We start from the raw sequence: 11,211 nt of genomic DNA on the forward strand, positions 1-11,211 counted from the left end.
CTCCCCCGCTGCTTCTTGTGTGTGCTCTTCCTGTCACTCTCCCTCTGTGTCAAATAAATAAATAAAATCTTTTTTAAAAATTCTGATAAGGTGTGTAGTGACAGCTTGCTGTCATTTAGTTTTTTCCTTTTTTAAGATTTTATTTATTTGCCAGAGAGAGCGAGCGAGCACAAGCAGGGGGAGTGGCAGGGAGAGGGAGAAAGAGACTCCCCGCTGAGCAGGGAGCATGATGTGGGACAGATCCCAGGACCCTGGGTTCATGACCTGAGCTGAAGGCAGATGCTTAACTAACTGAGCCACTTACGCGTCCTGCTTGTTGTCATTTGAATTTGCATTTCCCTAAGGGTGTCTGAAAAGTTTTCATCTGTATATTTGCTGTCTTGTGTTGCTCTTTGTTGAAATGGTTCTTTTTGTCTTTTGCCCATTTCTGATAAGTTTTGAGAGTACTTTGTATATTCTGGATTATAGTTCTTTGTTAGATACAGGCATACCTCAGAGATATTGCAGGTTCAGTTCCAGGTCATGACAATAAAGCAAATGTCCCAATAAGCGAGTCAAATGAATTTTTTGGTTTCCCAGTATTTATGAAAGTTATGTTTACACCATACTGTAGTCTGTTAGGTGTGCAATATTATTATATCTAAAGAAAAAAATAGTACATACCTTAATTTAAAAATACTTTATTGCTAAAATATGCTAACCATTGTCTGAGCTTTCAAGGAGTCTTAATCTTTTTCCTGGTGGGGGGTCCTGCCTCAGTGTTGCTGTCTGCTGACGGAGCAGTGTGGTGGTTGCTGAAGGTCAGGTGCCCATGGTGATCTCTTATGGCAACAGTGCAAAGTTTGCCACAACAGTTGATGCTTCCTTTCACAAACACTTTCTCTGTAATATGTGCTGCTGTTTGACAGCATTCTACTCACAGAACTTCTTTCAAAATTGGAGTCAGTCCTCTCAGACCCTGCTACTGCTGAATCAGCCAAGCTTATGTGACAGTCTAGATCCTTTCTTGTCATTTCAACAGTCTTCACAGCATCTTCAGAAGTAGATTCCATTTCAGGAAACCACTTTCTTTGTTCATCCATAAGAAGCAACTTCTCATCTGTTCAGGTTTTATCATGAGATTATAGCAGCTCAGTCATATCCTCAGGCTCCATTTCCAATTCTAGTTCTCGTGCTCTTCCCACCACATTATAGTGACTTTCTCCCCTGAAGTCTTGAACTCCTCACAGTCCTCCATGAGGGTTGGAATCAACTTCCTCCAAACCCCTGTTAATGTTGATATTTTGACCTCTTCCCAGAACCACATGGGAATCTGGAATTAGGGAATCCTTTTCAGAAGGTTTTCAGTTACTTTGCCCAGGTCTGTCAGGGAAATCACTCTGGCAGCTATAGCCTTTAAAAATTTTTTTTTTCTTTTTTGAGAGAGGGAGTGCAAGTGGTGGGAGGGGCAGTGGGAGAGGGAGAGAGAGAATCTTAAGCAGACTCCATTGCCTGCCTCGGAGCTGTACGTGGGGCTTGATCTCATGACCCACGAGATCATGACCTGAGTTGAAATCAAGAGTCAGATGCTTAGCCTACTAAGCTGCCCAGACACCCCTAAAATGTATTTCTTAAATAGTACGACTTGAAAATCAAAATTATTCCTTGATCCTTGGGCTGCAGAATGGATGTTGTGTTAGCAGACATGAAAACAAGATTAATCTCATTGTCCATCTTCATCAGAGCTCCTGGGTGACCAGGTATATTGCCGGTGAATGAGCAGGAATTTTTTTATCTGGGTGGTACATGTCAGTAATTGACTTAGAATATTCAGTATAGTATGATGTAAACAGATATGCTGTTATGCAGCCTTTATTTTTTTTATTATGCTATATTAGTTTTTGATGTAGCGTTCCATGATTCACTGTTTGCATATAACACCCAGTGCTCCATGCAGTACGTGCCCTCCTTAATACCCATCACTGGCCCAGCCCAATCCCCCAACCCCCACCCCTCTGAAACCCTCAGTTTGTTTCCCAGAGTCCATAGTCTCTTGTGGTTCATTCCCCCTTCTGTTTACCCCCCCCTTCATTTTTCCCTTCGTTCTCCTACCGATCTTCCTGCTATTCCTTATGTTCCACAAATGAGTGAAACTATATGATAATTGTCTTTCTCTGCTTGACTTATTTCACTTAGCATAATCTCCTCCAGTCCCGTCCATGTTGCTGCAAATGTTGGGTAATCGTTCTTTCTGATGGCTGAGTAATATTCCATTGTATGTATGGACCACATCTTCTTTATCCATTCATCTGTTGAAGGGCATCTCGGCTCCTTCCAGAGTTTAGCTATTGTGGACAATGCTGCTATGAACATTGGCGTGCATATGGCCCTTCTCTTCACTACGTCTGTATCTTTGGGGTAAATACCCAGTAGCACAATTGCTGGGTCAATTATTTTTAACTTTTTGAGGGACCTCCACACAGTTTTCCAAAGTAGCTGTACCAATTTGCAGTCCACCAACAGTGTAAGAGGGTTCTCCTTTCTCCACATCCTCTCCAACATTTGTTGTTTCTTGCCTTGTCAATTTTTTATGCAGGCTTTATTATTCCATTTACAGAATACAAGCAGAGTAGATTCAGCACAATTGTTAAAGACCCCAAGATTTTAGTAATGGTAATTGAACATTGGCTTCAATTTAAAGTCACAAGCTGCATTAGCCCGTACTGACAGTCAGCCTGTCCTTAGAAGCTTTGAAGTCAGGATTGACTTCTCTCTAGCTGTGACAGTCCTAGATGGCATCTTCTTCTAGTAGAAGGCTGCTTTGTCTACACTGAAAATCTATTGGTCAGTGTAGCTGCCTTCGTTAATTATCTCAGTTCCTGGAGAACTTGCTGCAGCTTCTCCATCAGCATCTGCTGCCTCACCTGGTACTTTGATGTTATGGAGATGGCTTCTTAAGTGTCATGAACTAACCTCTCCAAGCTTCCAACTTTTCTTTTGCAGATTACTCACCCTTCTCAACCTTCACAGAATTGAAGAGAGTTAGGACCTTGCTCTGGAATAGTCTTTGGCTTAAGGGAATATCGCTGGTTTGACCTCCTATCCAGACTGCACAGACCTCCTCCATATCAGCAATAGGGCTGTTTCGCTTTCTTACCATCTGTGTGTTCACTTGAGTAGCACTTTCAATTTCCTTCCAAAACTTTTCCTTTGCATTCATATCTTGGTGACTGACACAAGAGGCCTAACTTTTGGCCTGTGTTGGCTTCTGATCATTTCCAGCTTTTGATTTAAGAGACATGTGACTTTTCACTTAACACTTAGAGAACATTGTAGGGTATAAATTGGCCTAATTTCAACATTGTTATGTGTCAAGGAGTAAGGAGGTGCGTGGAGAGGAAGAGATGGGGGAATGGCTGGTCGGTGGACCAGTCAGAACACACATTTATGATTAAGGTCGCCGCCTTGGATGGGCACGGTTCTGGTGCCCCCAGATAACTAAAGTGCTGACGTCAAAGATCACTGATCACATCACCATAACAAAAATAATAATGAACACGTATGAAGCATTGTGAGACTTAGTCAGAGGTGACAAAGATACATGAAGTGAACAACTGCTTCTGGAAAAATGGTGCCAATAGTGTTGCTGGACCCAGGATCACTACAAAACTAATTTGTAAAGAATGCAGTATCTGTGAAATGCTATAAAGCAAAGCACAATAGAAGAAAGTATGTGTGTATTTGAAAATCTCTCAAATTTGGCAGAAAACGTAAACATCCAGATTGAAGAAGGAAAGTAAACCACAAGAGGATAAATTAATACAAGTCCATGCAGAGACACATTTTAATCAACCTAAAAACATTAATAACAGAAAAAATCTTGAAAGAAGTTCGAGAAAAACTGTGTATTAACTTTAAGGGAACACCAATACAAATGGCAAGAGAGTTCTCACCTGAAACCTTGGAGGCCAGAAGTATATGGAGTAAAATTGTTCAGGCCATTAAATAATTGTCTACGGTGAAGTCTATTTTAAAAATAGCCATTGGGAATAAAAGGGAAATATTTTCTCATAAAGGAAAACAGAACTTATTGCACGGTGACCTACCTTCAAACAGTGGCTGAAGGAAATTTTTCAAGAAAATGATAACAGAAGGAGTCTTGGAAATTCAGAAAAGAAAGAAGGAATGGGTAAAAATATGGGTAAGTATAAAACTGTTTTCATAAGCTGCTTAAGTTATTTCATGTTGGAAGCAAAAAACCATACCACCACCTGATGTGGTACTCAGTATATATAAAGAGAAAAATACTAACGACCAATTATATTTCAAAATAGGACTGGTAAAGAACATAGGTAGTAATTTTCCATATTTCATTCAGTAATAAAACATCAGTACCAGTGGAATATGAGCAAACGGTAAGAAAATGATAGGGAAGAAACACACTGAATGTTAATTTTGCCCCGGTCATCCCTCAGTAGGATCTCTTCTGAGGTGCATCCTTTAGCGTGACTCAGAGTCCACAGTGGTGTTAGACACTGTTCTCTCCAGTGGCACTTTATTAACGTTCCCTCCTTAACTGTCCAGCTCTCTCCTTACCTTCCCTGTTTTCCCAGGGTGACCTCCAAAATAAACTCTCTTTGCCTATCCTTGTCTGTCTCTGCTTTTGAGCAAACCCAGTGTAGTCCTGTTGGTGCCAAAAGTGTTCCTTGAAATGAGAACTTGAGTTTTGGAATCTAAAACTAGATTTATTAGTCACATTTCAACGAAGGCCACATTGCTGATAGTATGAGGATAACCCTCGTCATCCTGTAATAATAGGAGGATTCTCCTGTGTGGTAGATGCAGGGGAGGACGGGTAGATGGTCCTGTGCGGTAGTGGTAGCACTTGGAACAGGATGGGGCGATGGTAAGTTTGTGAATTGTGGACTTACAGACTTCTCTGCCTTAGAAGCCTTGAAGATACAGGTTCAGGTTAGCTAACTGTCAACATGGGGCACACAGTGAAGGATGGTAGACCTCCATAAAAGCATTCCAAAGATTCTTATGTCCTGAGAAGTGAGGCTGTGTCCTGTTAAGTCATGCCCAAGGTTTAACTTCAGGATGGAGGGAGATTGCAACGGTGCGGGTGTTACAGACTTCTTGTGTGAAATTCAGGAATCTCATAAAGGAGTGGAAAATTGAGATCTAGAATGGGGAAATTGGCAGCTGTTCTGAGCGTAGAGGTTCTCTTAAACTCTTCAGGCTGGCTGCAGAAGCCATTTCTCTTTAATACAATACCCTACCACTTCTGGAGACTGTGCAGGTTCCTTCCATGAGACAGTTGCCTTTCAGGATCATACTGGGCCTTCTCCAAAACTACCATCCTTCTCCTCATTTCCTCCATTGATATTTAATGTAGCTAATGATGGATTTAGTTCTATAATTTCATTATGTTTGGTCCCTCTTTTTTTGTTCTCTGATTTTTTGCCCCTTTTCTATCGAATTTGAGTATTTGTAGAATTCCACTTTAATTGAGCTGTTGTCTTTTTAGCAATATCTCTTTGCATTATATGTATAGCAGTTGCTAGAGAAACTACCTCAGTATACATCTTCAACTTTTCACCTTGTAGTTGGAGTTAATAAGGTACCATTTCACACAAAATGTCAAAACCTTGCAACCATAAAAGTCCACTTCCCTCCTGCCTGACACTGTTCTTTTTGTTACAATTGTTATATGTGCATTATAAATCCAAGACGAGGTCATTTTTGGTTTCTGCTTGTTATGGACTGAATGTTTGTGTCCCGCCAGAATTCATTTGTTGAAAGCCAGCCTCGCCATATGATGGTAGTAGGGGTTGGGGCCCTTCGGAATGGATTAGGATGACATGTGGTCATGGGGTGTGGCCTCTACTTGCTCTATATTTGATGTTAGTGTTGCCACCTGGCTTGTGCGGTGTCAGACTTCCATCATCTCCTTTGGCCTTCGTGAGAGCAGTTCCATAGTGTCTCCTCCCATTAGTCTTGGCCTACAGAGGACAGTCACCACTGAGCTTGGTTGTGTCTATGCTCCCCTCGCTGGTATGTTTCTTCCCATTTTAGTGTCCTCTGGGCCCTACAGAGTTGGCATGGTCTCTTTGAGAGGACCAGCCCTGTGACCCAGCAATCCCATTCTTCTTTGTAACTCCTGGAGCTTTGGTTTTAAAATTGTAGGATGACATCTATTAATAGGCTGTTCTTTCAGTGGATTTGGGCAAAACATGTTCATATGCAAGGCTGAAATAGAATGTAAAACTGCATTATAAATAGTGAGGGTGTCTTTCTAGAAAGTTTTTTAGGATATACTTCAGTTTTATTTGTATATACTATACGTATTTTTTCCTTCTGTCTATAATGCTTTTACTCTAGATAGCAATGTGGCTCCTCTGATTATATCCTTAACAGTGTTTCCTTGACTGCTCCCCCGCCCCCCGCCATCAGTTCTCTAGCTTGCTTTGTTAGGTTTTTATCCTAGAACTTACCACAGTCTGCCATAACAAGTATCTTACTTTTTGACCCCCTACCTGCCCTGTCTTCCCCAACTAGAAATAAACCTCTGTGAGTGCATGGAGTTTTCTTTTGTTCACTGCTGTAAGTCCCATGCCAAGAATAGTGCCTGGTACATAGTAAGTGTTCAAACGTTGTTGAAGGTATGACCACATTTAAGCTCTTATTGCTATCGGAGAAGACTGCATTGCTTAAAGGGAACTGAAGTTAAAAAAATAGAAAAAAAAACTTGTTTAGCGAAACTCTCATAATGTGTCCAAGACTTAGTAAGTGCTCATATCAATAAGTAAAAGTGTAAAATAGAATTGATTAGAAAATAACATCATGGGTAGAAATGATATTGTTTCATGCAACAGTGTTTCAAGTTGATATGCAAGCATTCATGAATATGTATGTAAATATATATATAATTATATGTATATTTGCATTTATCATGTATTCACATATCATATGTTCCGACATATCCACAAAGTTCACTTTCTCATTCTTCAGTCAGCTATTTGCTGAACTTTACTTTTTCTCAGACTTTCTCTGACCCCGTTACAATTGAATTCCCTCTTTGTAATTCACTCTCCTTTTTTTTTTTTTTTACAATAACACTGGCCATCTTGTGTACTATATATGTAACTTTTTTATATTTCCTTAACTCTGTTCCTCCCCCAACACCCTGCCCACCACAATACAAGTGTTACGAAGGTAGAGCTGTTTTTATTCACTACTGTTTCCACAGTGCCTAAAATAGTTCCTGATGAATGGTAGGCACTTAGTTTTATGAATGAATTAAGTTTGTGTAGGTGTGTTGATCATGAAATATAAATTATTTCTTATAGTGTGGAAGTTTTTTAAAATGTTTAAACACTCTATAAATTCTTACTCATTGCAAAAGTATGGGCAATAATTATATTTATATTAGTGAATTCTCTTATTCTTTCATATGGTGAAATTACATTTCACTAATAAAAAATTGGAAACTATTTAAATGTTCAATTGAAAAGATTCTTGTAGTTTTATAAAGTATCATATTATGTAATAGTTTAAATAGTCAAGTTATATACATAGATCAATATGGATAAGTCTCAAAACCATAGAATTGAATAGTACGTTTCAGAGCTTACATGTTACCACTGATAGAAAAATTGCAAAGCAAATAATATAGATTATTTCTAGATACGAACTCTAGATATAAAGTAAGAGTATAAGTAAATAGAGAAGATAAACAAGTTTAGAATAGTTTAGAGTGGAAAGGTAGTTTGGGGAATGATTTTGCAAAGATACCATGGCTTTTATTTTTGTAACCTTTTACTTGTTAGCAGGGGAATAGCTGTTCATGTTATTCTCCATTCTTTTCTGTTTTATGAATTTTTTTTTTTTTAATAACCAGGCTTCCAGTACCCTGAAAAAGGTTATCTGTAGCACAGAAACTTGCACCTCTCCTGGTCCTAGTGCTTTTCTGGGAATTGGACTGGTGACACCAAGGGCACATGTCATGGACGTTTCCAGAAATGGCAGTTCTCTAGATTCATGGCATGAACATTTTGCTCCTAGAAGAGGCAGGGATAGCCTGAGGTACTGGTATCACCTACCACCTCTGGCTGCTCTCAGTTTCTTCAGGGGGAGATTTTGGTCAATCTTAAGCTCCCCTAAGGAGGATTCTAGGATGAAAGAGATTGACAGGCACTATGTGGAACGCTGAGGCCAGTCTTGTCACAGACATGTGAGATGGGATGGTCACAGTCTTGCAAGGACTCCTCCCAGGGTGTGTTGAGAGTTTGAGGGGAAAGAGAAATTCAAGCCAAGGGAATGATGAGATGATGCGATGTTGCTCATGGTGTTGGAGCCTCTGAACAGATGTTTATAATTAGGGAGTCCATATTCTGTCAAAAAGTTAATTAAGAGATACTCTGTACACAAATTTACTCATACCAGATAGTTGTGCTAAAATATAGAATTCATTTACGAGGATAAATGGGAAATTATAGATACAATGAGAACAGTGAATCTTAACTATTCCGTTTTTTTAGGTAAACTTAGTAGTTTGGGAGCTAACAGAAATCAGTCTGGGAAGTCTACCTTTAAGTAGCCTACACAGGACATCAGAAAATATTAAGTTTTATGGATTCTCTGAACTAAAAAGAGAGTATAACTGTTAAGTATGTTCACAGGTTGTCTCTATATAATGTCATTGTTCTTCTGGTAGCAACTCCACATTAGTTAGATCTGTATTATTTTCCTCATTAGAAATTCTCAGTTTCTCTCATTTTGGTCAAAACAGTTTTGACCGTGAAGTCTTGAGTCTCTTCAGCGCAGAATCACCCTTTATTGTTGGCTGAGCATACTAGAGGTGTAGCAGCCGTTAAGCACCTGGGAATCAGACGTATAAAGATTCCGTCTTTCTGTGCAATACTCAACATCAATGTTATTTCTTGGTATTACTCTAATGAATGGATGTATTTTAAGTCTGTGGGGCCTTTACAACTTAAGCTGCTTTTGTCCATTTGTTTCAAAGGCAGAAATAAATGGATCAAATATTCTGGTAATTTTGATCCATGGTTTTATTCTTGCAGCACTTATTATTAAGCATATAAATACAGGAAATGATCCTTTCCAGTGTGATTTTAAGACTGACATTGATTGGTGTCTGTTTTAACATATATAATCTTATTATGGAATATGGAGAGGTGTTTCTGGTGATTTCACTTTTGGAAATGCAGTTCTTACCTTTCAGGCATATGACAGTTCACATGACATTAGATATTTGATAATCTCAATTTATGAGGGGAAAATTCAGGCTATTTCTTAGATCATTTAGTAACAATTTCATGAGAGTTTACAAGGATTTTAAAAGTATAGATCACATTGCCATTATCATGAGGATAGCTATTTTGTAGCTTAGCTATTTTGAGCTTTTCTTTTTTTTTCTTTTTTTTTTAAAGATTTTATTTATTTATTTGACAGAAAGACAGCCAGTGAGAGAGGGAACACAGGCAGGGGGAGTGAGAGAGGAAGAAGCAGGCTCCCAGTTGAGGAGCCTGATGCGGGGCTCGATCCCAGAATGCCGGGATCACACCCCGAGCCGAAGGCAGACGCTTAACGACTGAGCCACCCAGCCGCTCCTATTTTGAGCTTTTCTGAAAGCATCGTGTATTAATCACATTTTTTCCTGTATTTTATGTTTGGCAACTTTAAAAAGCTTGCTGGCCTGGGAGAGTCTGCCTCTCTTAGAGATGGCAAAGGGCTGGGCGTGGAGCTCATCTTTCAAATGCAAACCAACTCATCCCAGCCCCTAACGTCCTCCTCTCTCTCACAGCAACACAGTGCTTGCCCTGCCTTATATCAACCAGACAACCTGAAATACCCCTTTGGCCCAGAGCTATAATGCTCCATGAGGAAGGGTCCCAAGCCATGTCTGGACTTTACAGATAAAGCAAGATCTGGTCACCTGTTGAATCTCTTAGATAGAATCTTTATTGTAAAAAAATGTCTGGACAATATCCCTGTCATAGTGGTTTAGTCTTTTTAATCTGGCGTACAGCTGTCGTTGGGGTAGCAGCACGAGACATGTAGTTGAGCTAGGATTGCTTCTCTTTCATGGGGGTAGATTGTTGTATATGGGTAAATGCTTTTTCGACATCAGATGAAACAGTGGTCACTGTGTGTTATTAATGTGGTAAAACTTCTAAAGGCTTCATATGCTGCATAACTTTGAGAAAGAAGAGACTCAGCAATTCCTAAAACAAGCTTGACTTATGGCTCACTTTCTGTTTCAGTTATCTATTACTGTGTAACAAAAACACCCAAAACACTGGCTGAAAATAACTATTTCTTGTACGTGGAGTGGGTAGTTTCTCTGTGCACCTGGCACTAGCTGAAGTCTTTTTTGGCTGGCTAAATTCAGCCAGTGATGGCACTGGGGCTGGTCTAAAGACACTTTGCTCCCATGTCTGGAATAATACAGGGCTTTCTCCTCATAGCTTGGGCTTCTTCAAAGCTTGGTAATTTCAGACTAGTTAAACTTTCTGCATGATGATTAGCTTCAAGAAGGAACGTGGAAACTGCCGAACTTCCTAAAGGGTTGGCCCAGAACTTCTGCCATATTCTCTCAAATCAAAGCAAGTCACAAGGCCAGTGCAGATTGAAGAGGATGAGAAAAAAAAAGAATAGCTTTTTAGAATGGAATAAGAGAAGGAATTGGTATTGTCTTCCTTTGACCATCATACCACCATACCAAAGAAGGGCTAGACTTCTAAATCAGTCCAGGAAAGTAAGAAGTGATACAAGGTTTGGGAAATAGATTCAGGGATTGGTGGGCTTTCAAAAAAAGTAATGTTGAGGGACTGGCTGACTGGCTTTCAGTTGTAAAAGTGTGATCACCAGAGTGAGGCTGTAGCTGACTTTCTGACTTTCCAGAACATGGTCATCATCATGCTGTTGCTGATTGGCCTTCAGAAATGTGGAGCTGTTGGGTTGGCTGGCCTTCATAAGCATGTGTGCTGATGAAACACCCGTCATTTGATCTGGTGATCAGTTGTCTCTGATCCATCGATTCTTATGGTTACTAATTCATGGATTAAAACTGGCCAAGAGGCAGGCAGTCTCCCTCCATCCTTCTTGAGTTTGAAGACCAGGAATATTTTATTCTCATCAGAGTATTTTTTTTGTAAGATTTTATTTATTTATTTGACAGCCAGCCAGCCAGAGAGGGAACACAAG

This window comes from Ursus arctos, unplaced genomic scaffold (assembly GCF_023065955.2).
Source record: "Ursus arctos isolate Adak ecotype North America unplaced genomic scaffold, UrsArc2.0 scaffold_7, whole genome shotgun sequence".
Classification (NCBI taxonomy): Eukaryota; Metazoa; Chordata; class Mammalia; order Carnivora; family Ursidae; genus Ursus; species Ursus arctos.